General features: G+C 39.2%; 1 protein-coding gene across 3 annotated transcripts in view; it reads left to right on the top strand.

Moving 5' to 3' along the window:
- LOC142032815 (glypican-5-like) overlaps nucleotides 1–14,826 on the top strand; it is a 416,769-nt gene that overhangs the window by 71,320 nt on the left and 330,623 nt on the right. The gene's annotated exons all lie outside the window — the stretch shown is intronic.

Consider the following 14,826-nt stretch of genomic DNA (forward strand, 5'->3'; position numbering starts at 1 on the left):
CCGGAGCGAAGATTCCCCTGCAGCCCGTGGTGGAGACCATGTGTCGTGGTTTAACCCCAGCCAGCAACTAAGCACCACGCAGCCGCTCACTCACTCCCCCCCATCCAGTGGGATGGGGGAGAAAATCGGGAAAAGAAGTAAAACTCCTGGGTTGAAATAAGAACGGTTTAATAGAACAGAAAAGAAGAAGCTATTAATGATAATGATAACACTAATAAAATGACAACAGTAGTAATAAAAGGATTGGAATGTACAAATGATGCACAGGGCAATTGCTCACCACCCGCCGACCAACACCCAGCCAGTCCCCGAGTGGTGATTCCCCGCCCCCACTTCCCAGTTCCTATACTAGATGGGACGTCCCATGGTATGCAATACACCGCTGGCCACTTTGGGTCAGCTGCCCTGGCTGTGTCCTGTGCCAACTTCTTGTGCCCCTCCAGCTTTCTCAATGGCTGGGCATGAGAAGCTGAAAAATCCTTGACTTTAGTCTAAATACTACTGAGCAACAACTGAAAACATCAGTGTGTTATCAACATTCTTGGCATACTGAACTCAAAACATAGCACTGTACCAGCTACTAGGAAGACAGTTAATTCTATCCCAGCTGAAACCAGGACACCATGGTGAGGCAGGCTGTCCCCCTGCAGTCCATGGAGGTCCACGGTGGAGCAGATATCCACCTGCAGCCCGTGGAGGACCCCACACCGGAGCAGGTGGGTTCCCAAAGGAGGCTGTGACCCTGTGGGAACCCTGCGCTGGAGCAGGCTCCTGGCAGGACCTGCGGATCTGTGGAGAGAGGAGCCCACGGAGCAGGTTTTCTGGCAGGACTTGTGACCCTGTGGGGGACCCACGCTGGAGCAGTGTGCTCCTGAACGACTGCACACCATGGAAAGGACCCATGCTGGAGCAGTTTGTGAAGAACTGCAGCCCGTGGGAATGGCCCACGTTGGAGAAGTTCATGGAGGACTGTCTCCCGTGGGTGGGACCCCACGCTGGAGCAGGGGAAGAGTGTGATGAGCCCTCACCCTGAGGAGGTGAAGCGGCAGAAAATAACGTGTGATGACCGTAAACCTCATCCCTGTCCCCCTTGTGCCGCTGGGGGGGCTTGGTGGAGAAATCCGGGAGTGAAGTTGTGCCCGGGAAGAAGGGAGGGGTGGTGGGAAGGTGTTCTGAGATTTCATTTTATTTCTCATTACCTTACTCTGGCTGATTTGTAATAAATTGAGCTAATTTTCCCTAAGCTGAGTCTGTTTTGCCCGTGACGGTAATTAGTGAATGATGTCTCCTGTCCTTATCTCAACCCGCAAGCTTTTTGTTATATTTTTATCTCTCCCCTATCTAGCTGAGGATGGGGGAGTGATAGAATGGCTCTGGTGGGCACCTGGCGTCCAGCCAGGGTCAACCCATCACAGCATGTGATAGAAGCCAAATATTTTTCTTAAATGTGTCCAGTGTTTCCTGTAGTATATATTGAGCTTTACATTTCACTCTCTTTTAACCTGTCAACCTCTTCATTTATGAATATTTTCAGTTTTCTGATTCATTGTACTGTTGTTCTGCAATGCTGCTTGCATTCATGAGACTCCCTTTCCTAAAAGATACTACTGGCTTAATTGGAGCTTGTTAAGGCTTGTGATACATTTATGTATATCACAGTTTTGGTGCTTTAGTTCTGAATACTTGTTTGCTAAACTCCCTCTAAAGCTACCTGGAAAGGGAAGCTCTGAATTGTAATTAAAGAGAGCATTATATTACTGCAGTCAATCTTGGTTCACTAATTCATGTTGGAAGTCTGCTATAGCATAATGGCTAATTTACTTTCATTATCAGATTATCTGCAACTCTTTCATTAAGTTGTTGAGTAAAAGATTGCAAAACTTTAAACAGAACAATAAAAGCTGTGTATATATGAGAGGTTTTAACAATCGTGTATTAAAACTTCAGTATGACAGATGTGATAGATACTTTGACCCTCAATTCAAAGTATAATATTTCTGTAGTTGAGTTTCCATCACTAATGACCCATGTTTAATCAAAACTAAGTATACATTGTAGTGTTCTAAATACCCATAAGCAATAGAGTAAGCAATACTAGATGACTTTGATAATACAGCATGAGGAAGTAGGAGAAGAAAACTGTAATGCATTCCCACAAAAATCTACCCTTTATCTCTGTTTGGGCCTGCACTCAGTGAGATAATTGAGAACACCAGTGGTCCTCAGCAGGTAAAGCTTATGCTTAAATACCTTCGTGAATCTGGGCCGAAGTTGAAAATGTGAGCTTCAGGTGTAAAAATTGAGACGACTGCTCCTTCTTGTGGGAAGATGCTGAAAGGAAGCAAAAAAGAGCTGCAAGTGTTTTATGAAGCATTTTCTAAGAAATCTGACATACTAGGAGAAATGGGTACCAGAAAAATGGACAAAATCGGTTGCATGCACCTTTCTCATATGGGAATAAACAGGTCCCGCAGAGAGAGGAAACACTCTCAGTTCAGAGAATGGTCCTTTTAGCACATACAATGCATGTCTGTCACATTTCATGAGCGCACACAAGCAACTTACTGAAGTGGGGACTTAGCTCACCAAAGAGAACAAGATGCCATGTTATCTCAAGAAGGCCCTGTTAACGAAATGAACATCAACTCTTTAAGATAACCCATCAATCAAAAACACAAATAGACTTTTTGTAGCAGTCCTTGAAAGTCAGTAAACCCAGTGGGGAAACAGTTGCTTACTTTTAACAACCTTGTAAGTCCCCAGATATTCAAAGTTCAGGGTTATTCATGGGAGCTTCTTAACTGATCGCATGACTCGGGCTGGTCCTTGAGTCAGCTCACTTTGATCCAAGCCATAAAGCTTTATACAGAAGAACTTGAAGTGAACAAAGCAGATCTATGAATTCTTCAGATATTTTTCTAGCCTATCCTTGTTCTCTCTTGCAAAATTCCTCTGCTGCTGCTACTCGTGAAAAAATGATGTGCTGAATTGTGATCTGACCACAATAGGCTTAGGGGATGAATAGTCAAGCACAGGGTTGCAACTATGCAACTTCTTGAATTTAAGCAAATTCTGTGATCTTGTGAAGTCCTACTCATCTCAGAAGGTGTCTGGATGTGTGTGGCAACATTGAAATATGATGTCATGGTGACTTCATTTTGTTCAAGGACTGCACAATTTTCTGCACATAAGTTTCATTGCTTCGGCCTTTCATCTTCATTCACGGAGCTGGGATTTGTCCTGTGAAATCTCTGTAGTCAATGTGATTGGAAAAACTTAACCTTTATGTATTTTCTTTTTTAGGAAGGAATTTCAGGAGAAAAGTAGGTGTGTTGATTTATTAATGCTAATGGACTTTATGTGCTTTCCCTTAGGAATAACTGGAGCTAGTTCCCCACAAACATTTGGTTAGCTATCAAATCACCAACATCTGTACATCTGACAGTGCTCACCCATATGTTGAACACATGCCAGTCATTTTACTTGAAGGAATGTGGAGGATAAATCAAGCAGCTCTTTACCATAAAAAAAAATGTGTTCTATTTTTATAGGATTATTTTAAGTATTGATCTATCTTTATTTTTTCCATTGAGAGGGGCTTTGTAAGCATATGAAATTTTAAAAAGCACCCAGAATATTTTCCTAAATTTATAGTGATATGGATTCAGTGTCTGTTGAAGTCAGACATGGAAGTCTTTTTCACTATTTTTCTTCACTAGTGAAATTCTTTGTTCTGACTGTAAAGAAAGTCCATGAACAAGGTCAGTTTCTTCAAGCAAGCATGTCCTTTCAATTACCTTATCGTGTTATGACATCAAATATGTTGACAAAATAATCTACAAGAGGAGACAGCCAAAAATAGATGTTGCAGGAAAGGTTTTTTTGTTTTTAAGCATTACTTGCCTGTATCTTTTATGCAAAGCCAATGCTTTTGCCTAGATGTCTAGATGACTATATGTTTTTTGGTGTCCTATGTTGACTATACATGAACCATTTAGTGGCCTGCAGCTGGTTTGTGGAACAATACTAAAGAGGTGAGGATACTGCATGCTCATATGTCACTAGTTTTGGTGGATAGGAGTTTTCCAAGGGTTTGAAAAAACACAGAAGTCAGTGAATTAAACCATTTGCTGAAGGTTATTTGTATGAAAGACTGTCTCTGCACCAAGACTTAGCTATGGGACTCATGTTTTCCTTAATTTATTTTGCAAAGGCTTCCCTATGTAGACTAGCCTGAGAAAGAAGGATGGGTAAAGTTAGGTTCACAGTACTGGGCAATGAAGTTGATATTACCCAATCCAGAGTCAGAAGAAACAGCTAAAAGGTTTTGTGGCCTGTGCTTTTGAACAAATTAGAAGTACACAGTGATTGTGATGACTGCTATTCAGTGTCTGACTGCCTTGGTGAGTAATGATCCTTTTCCCTCTTGCAGCTGAGGACTGGAAGCTCGGCGTGTGGGCACATGCAGTTCTCAAGCCAGCTGGCAGTTCTGGGTTAGACAATCTTCACTGTTGAACACACAGGGCTGCATTATTGCTGTTCTTTACGTAAAGACAGTTTTCTTTGTTTTAAAGTTGTTAATAAATACAGATTTAATATAGATTTTAAAAAAGGAGGGTGTTTTAAGTCTTACTTGTGACCTTCACTCTTTAATGGAACTCAGACATAATTTATTGTATTTCTGTTAGTACCTAAACAAGAAGAAAAAAAAACATGAAAAGCAAACCACCCCACCCCCGCAATTTCATCTGTTAAGCTAATCCTGTCTCTTGTAGCTATTTTTCTCTTAGAAACAAGTCATAATGGACCACCTAATTCAGCTGAAAATCATGAAATAGTTCATGACCTTCTGAAACAAACGTATTAGTTTTCCTACTGCCAAACTCCTTAACCAGAGGGTCAAGAAAAATCACTCTAGAGACTCACGTCTGGTTGGTTTTCTGTTAATGAAAAGATTCCCAGAAGAATGAAGACTTTTACATCTTCCTGATTTCTCTTGATTGACTCAGAAGAGAGATTTTTGTTCTTTCATCTTAACTAATGCAAGTCTTTAAAACTATTTTGTACTTTTCTTTCTTGATAGTGTTTAATACACCAGAGATACACAAATAAAGTACCTCAATTTCTTCTGTGTCCCAAATTTACTGGCAGCTTTGAAATGTGTCCCTGCCAGGAAACATGAACATGCAGTGCAGCAATGTACCAGAAACAAGTTTTAGAGTGTTCTTGGTAGTCTGGTTGCATTTGGATTCTAAAGATATGTTTTATATTTTAAACTTCTCCATAGGTAACATCCCAGTGCTTAGTTCCTCATGTATCATCATCAGAGCCACTAAGTCAAGCAACAGAGAGAAGTCTATAGTGTTTTTGGCAAGCCTCGCTTTCTTGTTCTCCAAGCCCAATTGTGTCAAACGTGCAGTGCGTTTGAGCTTCAACAGACCACCAACATAAATGCCTTCTCTTTCTCTAACAATGGCATCTGTTCCTTTCTGGTATTAGTACCTGGCACTGTGCATAGTTGGCACAGCTTTTACTTTCTCTATGGTTTTAATTTGCAGGGAGACTACAGAAGCAATTTTTCACCATTTTTTTCCTAATATTTTTTCAGTAGTCCTTCTTCTCAAGCAATATAAACCAGCAGTATCTCCACATAGCCTTGTTTTACTTGTACATTAGCTGTGTCCTGACCTAATTGCATTTTGGACTTTCTGGTTTTGTATGGCAGTAGCCTACAGTTACTATGACTTGCTTGCTCCTGAACACTTGTATGTGTATGTCCCACATGTGTTGTTATTTAAATGTTGTCCCCACCCTTACCTAGGCATAGATTCCAGTTAAGAGGTGTTTTTTTTTGTTTTTCTTTTTTTTTTTTTTTTTAAACTCCATATAAGCCCAGAGCATTCAGAGTTCTATGATAAATGACACACTGTGTCAAGCCAGCCCATACTACCATACTGCAGTTGTGAATGCACAGAGATTCTTCCACAAGTCTGTTTTAGTTCTGGAAACTACACTATATGCACTAAATATCTCATTCCAAAAGTGCTTTTGATAAAAGTAGTCTGGGGAATCCAAAGAAAGGTGACACCCTTTTATTCTGTCCAGTGGTCTGTGGGAAGAGATTACCTAAAAGCCTTAATCCTAGAGATTGCAATAAGGGTATTATCTTCACTTACAAACTAGCCCCATGCTAGGATGCATAGTGCAGTGATTCACAGCATTGAAAAACTGCTTATGCCTGTGGATAAGTAATTGCTATGGAACCCCACAAAGAATGAGGTAATGTTTGCACTATCTCCCAATAATAGTAACATTTTTGTGTGTCAGTGCTTAACGTGTATAGTCACCAGGACCAGTTACCTCCCTGGCTAGCCTCAGGTATAGGCATGCCCTAACGGTACCTTGAGCTCCATCTTTCACTGTGTATTTTGTTAACAACCATGTGAGTTTGGTTATTAGCAGAACTGTACACTTCTCAAAACTGTTGTATATTGAAAATGGGTAGAAAAAGTGGAAAGAAAAATACTTTGGCACTGGAGGTTCTGCTCATTCAAAGGAATTGCAGCCATATATACAAAGTATCTATTCTGAAGAAACCAAACTGAGGGCAATCCACTTTTTAGAGCCCAGTATAAATCCTGTCTAACACCATGCAAGTCTTGGATTGTTGGGCCAGCACACCTTTTGGGGCTATGTTTTTACAACAATACACAATTATGCCCCCCCCCTCAAACCTCAACCCCCAAAACCCACCCCACAGCGAGAACCTAACTAGAAAACATCCCATAAAGTGATGACTCATCATTGATTTTTAAGAAAACATCATTCAAGCTGTTGTTTATTTTTACTGGAAAGTTTTTTTTGTTTTCTAAGGAAGAATGATGACTTTTCAGTTGACTATAGATCTTTGCAACTGTGCACAGGGTTTTAGCCTGAAAAAATAAAAGTGGATGCTTTTTTTATGTGGTAAACCCTTTGTTTATTAGAATAGTTAAATCACACCTGATTTAAGCAATTTAGACTGTTTCTGTGGATCTATCCTTAAAGAAATGTTGATAGTTATGGAGCTGTCATTCAAAGCTATTTTACAAGTGCTTTGTTGCAATCCATCTTGGGAACTGTGTACTACTTGCTGTAGCTGTGGCTTCCAGTCATCACTGTCTGTGTTAGTGATTGATCAAATAAATCAGATAACATCATTTCTGCTCCTAGTCTGATGGCTGTTAAAGCTCCGAAGTACTTCAGAGATAGTTATAGTTATGTGAAGAGCCTAGATACCTACAGTTACATAACTGCTTGTGGTTTTTTTCCTTTGTAGATTGTAAGAACTGCTTTTATAAATTAATTGTTCTTGGAAAGCAAATTAAAGGCATAGCTAATGTTGTTGAAGCACAGCTGTAATTCTTTCTTCAGTTATTTTGGCCCAATTCCTGTTAAAACTGTGAATTGATATTATTAAGTAATAGCTGACAGGTTTGAACTTGGCAGATATGAATTATATGAATCATCTCTTGGAATTCTGTTTTGACAGAAGGAGAATAATACTGATAGCCAGAGCTTTATAAAAAGTCCAGCCATAGTCCTCAGAGCTTTTACCTCTCTTTTAGATCATCTTACCATGGTGATGCTAGATGTCCATCAGCCTTCTACTGCACAAATATTCTCAAAGAACTACTTGCTTTATTTATCTATCTATCAGCAAAAGCCCAGTGGTGTCATAAAAGGTTAATAACACATCTGGTCTCCAGCTTTCTGCTGGTCAACTGATTTAGTTTTAGTTGAGACTGCTCACTTTAAAAAGGAGTAAGTAATTGCACCCTATAATTACAGTGTATAAAGTACTGTACAACTGTACTGAAATGCAGTATACAGAAATAATAAACAGCTAAATTTAATTACCAGCTCATTCATTGTATTCACAGAAAGTTTGAAGGTGAAATAAATAGTGAGCAGCTCAAAATCAAGTTAGCAAACTGTTACTGATTTTGTGAAGCATAGCAACTTAATTATTTTCTATAAACTCTTCCATATTCTTTAAAAAGGGTGGATAGGGTTTGGTACAGCAGACTGCAGAGCTTTCTCTAGTCTGTCTTTTTCGGCTAGTTCTTAGTTGCAACTTTTTTATACATTGTTGCTTTGTTAATGATAAAGCCGAGGCCACTAAGTCTGAAAAATGTGTGCACTGTGGTTACTACTTCCAGTAGTTTGGATATATTCCCCACCACACTGTCTCCCGAAATCATTATTTGATTTCATGGCAAAATTATCAGAGCAGAACAAAAGACTGCTATTTATCACTGGACTGTTCTGTGGCTACTAAGGTATCTCCTAGGCTTGTGTGTCTACTGCCTTTTTTTCCCCTTTGGATAACCAGCCTATGAAGCAGTGAGCCTATTTTAAGCTTGGTGATGTTATTTCTGTTATTGATGCTTCCAGAATCAAATACTCACCAAAATAACCTAAAGTTAATGGTTTCAATGTTCATCAATCTCACTAAAATATGAGCTGCATATTTCCTGCCCTTCTCCCTGTACAAGACTGTATAGTAAAGAAGCTGTTTAAGTTTACAAAAAAGCCGAAGAAAATGAAGAAGAAAGTGTACTGTAGGACTGTTTGATTCAGAAAAGGGTGTGGGTGTGCTGGCTGGAGCAGCAGTCTGAGGGGGTGGTTGCTTCCTATATGATTGCACAGCTGTGCCAAGGCTGAAAGAACAGGTTTGTGCACATGAAAACAACAAACAAGATTCATTTTCATGCCAGGATAGAAGTTTTCAGGTGGTACTTAATGGTCTTGGTTCCTATTGCTGTTATTGGAAGTCAGTCTTCCAACAGACCATTTGGAAATTGGTTTTCCTAAGTGCCTTTTCTTTGCTGACATTACCAAATTATAATAACAGGTCTGCTGCTCTGAAACTCAGATTGCACCAGGCTTTCTCATGTCCAGTGTTACATGTGGTAAACTGCTGTCCAAGCTCCCAGCACAGGAGATACTACTAAGGAAAGACCAGTTATTCTTCTGCTCTAGAAGTTTCGCTGCTAGAATTTTTTAAAGCCCTTGCAACTTTTCATAAGTATTCTTAAGTTAAAACTACTCTTAAATTACACTTGAAACTGAGCAGAGGTTTAAGGATGATAGTAGTGGCTTGTGAATAATCCTACTCATTGATTTCCAGTTAATCAGTGTTGTCCATAGCTGTTAGGTATGGACAGAGGAGGGGGCACAGACTTTTTACTTTTCAACTTAGGCAGAAGTTTCTATCAACAAGTACATGATGGGATAGTTATCTGAGGTTATCAATGTAGACAAACTCACAGAGGGACTGTTAAGTAAAGACCTTGCTCCACGTGCAGTAATGGAAAGCTGGTGTGTTTTGGTTTGTTTTCTTCTGTCTGATCTATATTCTGAAGGATTGATTAGCTCTAAATACGTCATACTTTCTCCTTGCTGTCGAAGTGAGCAAATTCAAATTTCCCTTTCCCCCCTTTCCAAAACTGACTTTGCTTTCTTGCTTTTGAATCTGTTTTGCACTCTGCCTTGTTAAAAGCAGCTACAGGAGTCGAGTAGAAAGCAAGAGATGCTTCTACTTGGCCCTGCTTCTGAGAGCTTTCAGTTTTTTCTGTGACCCGAAATGTTTTGGAGCAAGCTTGCAATGTTTTCTGCAAATGTTGGGGTAGTGTCAACTACGATGTGGTGGACATAATTCTTCCATGAGACTGCTGCTATGTTTATTAGCATGTTATTTCTCATCAGCTTCATCAAGAGCAACTGTGTTTATGTATAGGACAACTGCTGTTGTAACACCTAGCACATGAAAAAGTGGGTATTAAAGAGCTTTGGCCCTATGTTCAGCGGAGTGATTCAGGATAAATAAGAAGGAAACTTCCAATGCTTGACATTCTTTGCTACTAGCAAAATGTCACAAAATAGAAATGAAGCTGAAAGTTATAAGAAGTTTTTTTTCAAAAGCAGCTTAATGAATGAATGGATTTCTTTGCAAATATGACACAATTTGTTTTGCACTTAAGATTACTTTAAAAAAATCTAAAAAAATCCCCACCTGTTCATCTTGTTTAATTATGCTTTTTGAGCATTCTTTGTTCTTATTCTTTTAAATACAATCAGAGATCATTGCATATCAAAAAAAGTAGAACTCCGAATTTTATTTGTGTGTCACATAGATCTGTATCTGGGTGTGATTTTCTGTGTACATTGTTCTTTATGCATCGAGATGCAAATAGTATGTACTTAAATTCTACTGCTGCAAAATATTAGTATGTTGTCCTTTATTTTGGCAAGCCATAAAGATGCAGAAGATTTAATGGACTTGAAAGTATTAAAAGGAAGCTATTGTTCTAACAAACTGTAGCTTTCATTCGTCCTGTAACTCTGTAATAAATGCAAGATGTTGAAGGGAAAGGAGCCAAATATTAGTGTGGTCCTAAGAGACCAAACAAATAATGGGCCTACTTAAATTTGACGTTCTTCTTTCACGATTACACTCAAATCTAAAATGTACACAGATGTTATTTCTGTATAGATAGTTTCAGTGTTTGCTTCTACTTTTGGTTTATTGAGCATTGTTAAATCTTTTCAGTAATGTTTATAATATAATGGTTTCCTTTTTTCTTTTTTTTTTTTTTTTAAGTTTGTGGATTTTTTAAAATTTAAGTTCAGCACACATTCAATTATTGCAGAGTATAAGGAATTATTAATGTAGTGGAGAGCCGTTGCATTAGCAGGGTGGTCTTACCTTGTCAGTTCTGTGGGCAAGGCGCCAGCTTTGAGTCACGCACAGAACACAGAAGCGTAATGGCAATGACGTTAACTTTCCTGTCAGATATGCATGTTGTGATTTGCACTCAGTTTTATAGCTTTGGTCTTTGAAGACACAGGGGTTCAAACAGTAGGCCACTCTTATCTGAGCCTCAGCTACTGCGCAACAGAAATGGTCCTCTGCACAGAGGTGTCTGGTGCTTAGATTGACTTTATTTTGGGAAAATGGTTCCCATGCCTATGTTGGACCTGTGGAAAGAAAAGAACATGGATTTGGACCGATTCATAATTCAGCAACGTGGAAGTTGCTTAGCATCTCCTAATGCTCCCTATCCGAACCCTGTAGTTGCTTACAGAATAAGGATCTCAATAGCTCGTGAAGGTCTGGTATAAGAGAGGGAAGTAAATGAACTTTCTCTATGCATGGCTATCATACGTGGATCCAGATTTTCTTGGAGAATTCCCCATCTGTGTGCATTCCCTGAGACCAAATCTGCTGACTGTCATGCACTGTAAGAAATGTAGGGTTTATAAGATGAAGGCAATCCTGAATGCAAGCTCTCGTACTACCATGTGTGCGCAGACTTGTCATGGCTTCAGTGAATAGTTCTGTTGAGGTCTTTCCTTGAGACTATGTTGCCATGAGTCTGGGAGCCTGAAAAAATAAACAATTCCTTAGAAAGATTTTTGTGGCAGAAAGAGTGGCAAATTGATGTGTGGCAGTTTTGAACCTTTGATTCTTGTCCTAAGGATAAGGCTGCAGGAGAAGAGGTGGTGGCCTGGATACAAACTTGGAGAGCTGTTGCACCAGACTGCACTAAAATGGAGATGACAGCAATTTAAAAACACAAGAAGCTATTCCTGCTGAAGTGAGTTAGCGTAAGTCATTGAATGCAGTGTTTACATGACACGAGGAACTAGTCAAAGCTGTAGTTACAATATTAGATATTTTTTCTCTGCCTGTACTGTTACTTAAAATCTACTTGTTCTTTCCTCAAATAGATCTCCAGGTGGTGAAAAAAATAGAGCAAATACTTGGAAAATGCTGGTACACCAGTGTTGGGCAGACTGATACATGCCTTCTAAGTCTGTTTCTCCCTGTAGCACTATCCTTTGGCAGTTTTCTTCAGCAGAAACACTTGAATTCTGCAGCTGCTTCTGACATACAATGGGCTTAAATTAGGATTAAAACCTGCTGAAGTTGTTAGTGGTGTTACACTGGTGCAAAAGCTGGTGTGAGATAAGTCAGGAATCCTTTGTGATTTTTATTGCATTAGGTATATGAAATGTAGCTGCTGGCTGGTTTAAGAGAAGTAAAACGTCTTCTGTGTCAGGATGAATGTATTTGTTGGAAGGAAGCTATCTACTCAAAACCAAGCTGTGCTGTGCTCATGATGAATAAGCATGGATGCTATACATGCAAAGCAATGTTTTTCCATCTGTGTGTGATAGACTGAGCATAATACAATTTTTAGTGTACGTGAATGCTAGGACCAGTCTAGAAACCCGGCGTGCAAACTGGTTAGCTGCTTGTCCTGGCAGGCCCTGTGCTGCTGGCAGAGCAGCAAAACCAGTGTGGCATCTTGTCATAACGGGGCTTGTCTCCAGAAGCTAATTTTCAAACACCAGCAGTTCAGATGTAAAGTTTCCAGAGGTGAGCTGTATTTGATCAGCTGTGTTTGACTGTCATAGACACATCAGTGGTGGTGTCAGGTGTTTTGTGAGTGCATGATAAACAACTTGAACAAAATTCTGCCCATGGAAGGTGAAGTTGCCTGACTTTAAGTAGTTACCAGTGCGTTAGCTCAAAATCCAAAGCTGGCTATTGTGCCACTTGCCTTCTAGTCTTAAACCAAAAAGGGGCTTTTGAGGAACATGAGAACAAACCTTGTTCTTCACCTTCCTATTTATTTTAATATGAAAGAAAGACAAAAATACATAATGTTTCCATCAAACTGGATGATTTTGGCTATGGCTTATTTCTGTTCAGAATCAATATATTTGCAATTTATAGTACATTGTATGTTGCTGGGGGGGGGGTGTGTGTGTGTAGCCAAAGGCTGTGAAAGAGGATCAAATGTTTCTCCCAGTGTATGCTTAGGCTTAGAATTCAGCTTTTTGCAAGTTCATAAATGTCTAAAGTTTGCTGTATTTGACTGCACAGATGAGCGCCCGGTTTTTCAGATAGCAGTAAACCTTCCTTGGGATTTAGAAACTCTGTACAAAGTACCATATAAGGTGTATTAAAAGCATATAATTAATCACTTTTAAGGTTGCTAAGGTTGCCTGCTCTGTACAACCAGAATGCAAGCTGTCCATTGTTACAAAATTGTTCAACTGCATGGAGCTAATTAAAGGTCTAAGAACATCTAGCTGATCCAGTAATTTGATTGTCTCAAACATCTCTTAATGCCTTAACAATGAAAAAAGACCTACATATTTCCTTCTCAAACCAGCCAATCATTGCTAGAGTGCCTGCAAGCATGAGTAATTTTTTGAGTCTGACCAGCGGTGATAAGGAAGCAAATGATACCTTATGGGTGTTTGCAGCACATCTACAACCAGCAGAAATATTTTTTTGTACCATATTTTTGATGTTAGGGCTCTTTTTTGCAGGAGGAATGAAGCTATATACCATCACAATTTTTCTCTTACACAATGAAAAATAAATGATGCTATTTTGATTTCATACTTGTCTCAGAAGAATGCAGAATTTTATTTAATTGAATGCAGAATTTTCACAGTTTAAGAGGCTTGAAAATAAAATGCTACATGGTTTCTAGTCTACAACCTAGTATCCCAGGAAGCTGCTGACATCTGTTTTCTTGGGATGTACGTTGTCATTGACTGTTTTGCTCTCATCTTTTACTGGGGCTGTTATTTCTTGGCACAATAAGGATACTTGCACATTCATAAATGCATTTCATTTAGTTTTCAGATAAGGAGGATAAAGTCTGCAGTTCTGTCTTTATGGATGTGGAAGGTAAAGCAACAGCGTAAGACTGTTGGCATTGTAGGAGACAGTCCCTGCTCCCATAATGTAATGATAAGCTGAATATCCATAAGGGAGCATGTGTAGTTGAAGGAGGAAACTTAAAACACTGTTTTCATGTTTTGAATATTTCCATTGCCTTTTTAGTATGATAAACAAAAATTGTTTTAGGTTTCCTCTAGAAATTTGATGTGGCAAACAAAAAAAGTTTTAATAAAGTGTGCAGTAGCACACAGCTAACTGCACTACAGTTTAGGTTGTGTCAATATTTCCATCATAAATCCAACCTTCAGAATTTTTGTCAGCTGTAAAAGTCTGCCTCAGTTTGAAACTTGGCAAGATGTTTCTCTGCCTGAGAATGGACTTTCTTCTTTTTCAACTGAAGTGTATCTGAATTCTTAATTTCTAGGATTTTATAAGCACTTCCAGAGTATTAGTTGCTGTAATACCAGTAGGAATGCTGAAGTGATTCTCTGGCAGAAGGATACAGTGCGTGTGTGTGTAAAATACTGATGATTTAATGTACAATACGATTTGTTGTATTATCTGTCTAGTTAAATCGCTTTTTACTTTGTGGTAAAGGGATTGTAATGCTTATCCTAACAAGGAAGTTAGTTGCCCAGGGACATGTAATAGAGGAAGGCACTGAGCAGGCTTTTCTACAGAACTTTGCCAGTGTATGCTAATCTTGACTTACAGTATTTTATCTGCTCCTTTGCTGAGCTGATCTTTGAGCAACTTTGGTTTGTGTTACATTGCAGTGAATCGCGTGGTGATGTTCAGATAAATGTAGAGTAGGATTAGACTGAAAACCCATTGTCTAGCCAGTCCTCAGGAGGCATAAAATGATAGGTCTCCTGCCTTGACTGGAACTACTCACCAACCTGATGAGCGCAAGAATGATTTATGTCAGAGGCTTTTTATTGTAGAGCTTCCAAAGAAAGCAGTAGGAATGGTGTGAATTACTGTCTTCTGTGTCATTAAAAATAATCTTGGGAGCTGATCCCTTCCTTGTTTCTGTCTATGAATTCTAGTACCCGCAATCAGTGTTTTGCGCGTAT

This window comes from Buteo buteo, chromosome 7 (genome assembly GCF_964188355.1).
Source record: "Buteo buteo chromosome 7, bButBut1.hap1.1, whole genome shotgun sequence".
Taxonomy (NCBI): domain Eukaryota; kingdom Metazoa; phylum Chordata; class Aves; order Accipitriformes; family Accipitridae; genus Buteo; species Buteo buteo.